Source organism: Lactuca sativa, chromosome 1, assembly GCF_002870075.4.
Source record: "Lactuca sativa cultivar Salinas chromosome 1, Lsat_Salinas_v11, whole genome shotgun sequence".
Taxonomy (NCBI): domain Eukaryota; kingdom Viridiplantae; phylum Streptophyta; class Magnoliopsida; order Asterales; family Asteraceae; genus Lactuca; species Lactuca sativa.
The window spans coordinates 27,495,232-27,499,575 of record NC_056623.2 but is presented as its reverse complement, the minus strand read 5'-3'; positions in this window follow the sequence as shown (position 1 = coordinate 27,499,575).

The window sequence follows — 4,344 nt, the reverse complement described above, 5'->3', positions numbered from 1 at the left end:
TCCCTCACTACTTGGCGAGTACCACGACCCCCCACAGTATCGCCACAGCATCTCGCTGCCTGGTGGATACTACGGCTCCCCGTAGTATCACCAGCCCCTCTTGCTAACAGGTGAATACTATGGCTCCTTGTAGTATCACCACACCCTCGTGCTGACTGGTGAAGATTACGGCTCCCCGCAGTGTCACCACACCCTTTCGCTAACTGGTGAATACTACGACTCATCGTAGTATCACCACACCCTTTCGTAGTAACTCAAGGATGTCGTAGCTCCCTGCAGCCTTACAGTACTTTCTCTTACCATCCCACTGTCTCATTCGCCAATCGACGCCACACTTTGCATCCATTAACCCATGTTCCGCGGCTAATCTTAGACAATGATCACACACCCATCCATAAATAAACATCACTACTCCTGACGGCTACCGTCATGACAATTGACAAAACCCCTTCTCTTACTACAATTCACATTCTTAAATAATCTCATATTTAATCTTCATTTCCCCACAACACACAACTTCAGAATATTCTGACTCTTATGGACGAATCATCAACGACTCAGAACACGTTGACGAACATCCGAAACTTCCTCCTCTATTGCTCCAAACCCATGCAAGTATACACATACCAGCCCTGGAGTTGGTTGCCCAATCCACTTCTACCCTATCCAAAATGTACATAGCAACCCGTACGCTAAGCCCGAAGTTCTTCACCGCCAAAGCTATCCTTTGACCCAATCGCCTAAATTTTACCATTACAACCTTGAAGAATTTCTATTCACCACATTGTATCTGTCCAACGGCCACCTGCCGTGGGGACACTTGTCCTTTCCTGAACACGTACACTCTACATTACCTTGCTCTGCACTTCGCCTCGGCCACCAATAACCCTGGTCTCATGCATTCGAATCGCAGGTCTCGATAACCATTCTCTAACCGCACTTGAGCGAATCGCTGATCCCCTTACTGGAAAGCCAGTTCTCCCCCGCTCAGGGTTCAAACAATCACCAATTGGCACATCCACAATCTACTCGGTAGATTGTATCACCAGTTCGATCAAAATTGACTCTTGAATGTATTACACGATCATCCCAGGGCCTTCCCAAAGGATACCAAACAATCTCCATATATCCCATCCCTGACAAAATCTTGGAATCCTCCCCATGCGACTGCCTCTAGGCATCTAGAGGCCTCAGACTGACACACCGCCGGAAACCCCACTGTTCCGAATCCAATTTGTCTCTAATCCGAAAATAGTGTCCTTTCACGCACTTCGACTCTAACTCCTCGACCTTCCTCCCAAAATGGGAATAATCATAAAAGCACAGACCTCATTCTCGTTGTCGATACACAACATAGACCACGAGGGCCACCACCCCAATATACCCCTTTTCCACCGAAAATTGCTAATAAAAGTACTTTTCCCCCAACAAGGCACCTCCTTGTTCTCATCCATCTTAGTCCCACTAATGTCTCTCTCCTGGTATAAGGATACCTCGTAGCAAACATACTACCCAAATACTCTGGTGAAAAGGTCACCACACTTGCTACCCCACAGGGTTGACCTCCAACTCAGAAGCTCATATCCCTTCTGCTCCTCACAGAAAATAGCACACTGCGGTCACAGGAAGTAGCATCCCCACTATCGACTGACTGCGTAGCTCAACCCGTAATCCTCCACGAAGCACCACCTCTACTCATTCCTGAGTCTAACGACTCCAGTTGTCATCTCATCTAACTTTCTCGAAAACCAACTCGATTCCCCCCTCAAGGTGTGCTCCCTTGAAACTCGTTCAACATGGCCCTCTGGCCCCACACTCTATCACATCTGATCTCAATCTAATTAATCACAATGGAATAACTGATAACACCAGAATCACTAACCTCCACGAATCATTGTACTCGAACCACACTATCACCCCTCATCTGATGCGGATCATGGTACTCGAACCATGTGATCACCTCTCATCTGCTACGGATCATGGTACTCAAACCATGTGATCACCTCTCATTTGCTACGGATCATGGTACTCGAACCATGTGATCACCTCTCATCTGCTACGGATCATGGTAATCGAACCATGTGATCACCTCTCATCTACTACGGATCATGGTACTCGAACCATGTGATCACCTCTCATCTGGTACATAGATCCTCTGGAATTTCCCTATATCAAGTATGGGTCCTCTGCTTTCAGTAGTATGGGCCCATACTACCTGCCACATCTACCCATACTTTCCACGTGGATCATCCCAGATTTCCTAAGTAGTTGCTCAACCTCCTCAATCATCAATCCCGTCATACTTGGTTGCTCCCTTGCGAATACTCTTCCTCTATCAGTATACTCATCTGACAAAGGCCACTCCCACTTCTCCGCCATCAGCTACTGAAGAACTCCTCATGATGACACCCATCTACCTCCTGAATATCGTCATATTCACTTAGTAGCTGACTCCCATCATCAAGAGTTCCACAAAGCACGAAGCAAGCAACATTCGGGCATCGAATATTCTCTACCAACACGTATAACCACTTTAGGTTACAACTCCGCTTGCTAAACTCGTACTCAAAAGGTATCACCGAGCTCAAGCAACTCCACCCCTCGCGGGTATCTGCCTACCCTCTCAGTAGGCTCCTCAATGCTCATCTAGGTATCTCTCCTAGATTACTCTTCTACTCAGATCCCTCTCTAGAAATATTCATGTTGGATACTCTTACTCCGCACATACTCAAAAGCAAATCACAGATAGTAGTAATTCCTAGGCTAAGGCATCACAAATCAGGCCACTCTAGTCCTAAAATATGAAATACCTAGCGTACTCTCTAGCATGCTTAACATATCTCATAACAACCTATAACACATAAGTAAGGGTAACATTGGCCCCTAATAACCAAATTGACGCATGGAACTACTACTGACCCTACAGCCGCCTTGTGTTTGATAATCATACATAATGTTAGATTCGATAGACAGTTGAATAATTGATTCTACCCTAAGCCCACAACAAAACAAGGAACATAAAATAAGGCTAAACCCAATATTCTTAGGCTATAAAATCTTATTTATGTATAACTATGATGCACACACAAAGAAACCATTGTAATAATGTCAGTTCCATATAGCATATAAAGAAGTTCTACTAGGCTATCAGGCATCATAAATCAGACAATTCTATCATGCAATTCCAAAAGATCCATAACCTACAAACTAGCATGCAATTGTATCATATCATCAAAACACAAAACAAATTTTGGTATCCTAGGAAATAAATTTCCTTGGGCTCTGGATGATTGTACACATCGCATTCTCTCCTTTGTGTATTTTAGATTTAATAATAAAGAAGTATTTAGTAGTTCTATAGTTTGAGTCTGGAATCACAAGAGTGTTCATCCAATTCTCTCAAACCAAAGGCTCTGATACCAACTTGAAACATCCCAAAACCATGACAAAAAATTTCGATTTTTATAAAATCATTTCCATAATAAACCATAAATAAACAATCATTCTTTCCAATTCGGATCCAAGAAAACAAAGTATCAAGTCAATCTCTCAAAACATACGACAATAGGAGGATGTGTATGATCATGCCTCCGCCCTGCCCGGATCATCAGAAATACTTGAAACATTGAAATCCCCAACTTTAATCCAAATCTCAGTGAGTTTCCCCCAAAATACCACACACAACAATACATAAACGATGCATGCATACAAGGCCTACATCACAAGGTTGGACCGCCACATGAGCCTTCAATAATAAGTTGGACTGCTCCCAAGCCTACAACATAAGCTGCATCGCTCCCTTGGGCCTACAGTATCAACTGGACCGCCCGAGTATCTTGGCTTTCATTACAAATCAGGATCATCTCAAACCAACCACATAATGTCGACATATGCACATGAACAAATAACCAACTAGCACATATAATGAGAACAGATCTACCAATACAACAATTCACTACCGCATACCAAAATCATATACATAAGGATACATAACACAATATGATGGGTCGGTATTGGTGCCTTCGACCCATGAGTATAGTGAGAGAACTTACCTCGTGGTCTAGAAGATAACCGAATTGATCACAGATTCAACCACCGACTCTACTAGTCACCTATACAACAAAATGGGTTCAAGTCTCAATCTACAACCCAAAATCCTCAATTTGAACCAAAGTCAAACTTGGTCAAAGTCAACGGTCAACAGTCAAAAAGTCAATTGTCAACTCTAGCCGTCCTACGCTCAGCGTAGCAGCTCTACTCCCGCTGTAGAGCTTAAGGTGGCAAAAAAGCGTGTAATCAGGGCTATGCCCAACGCAAGGAAGATTATGCCCAACATAGCCACCT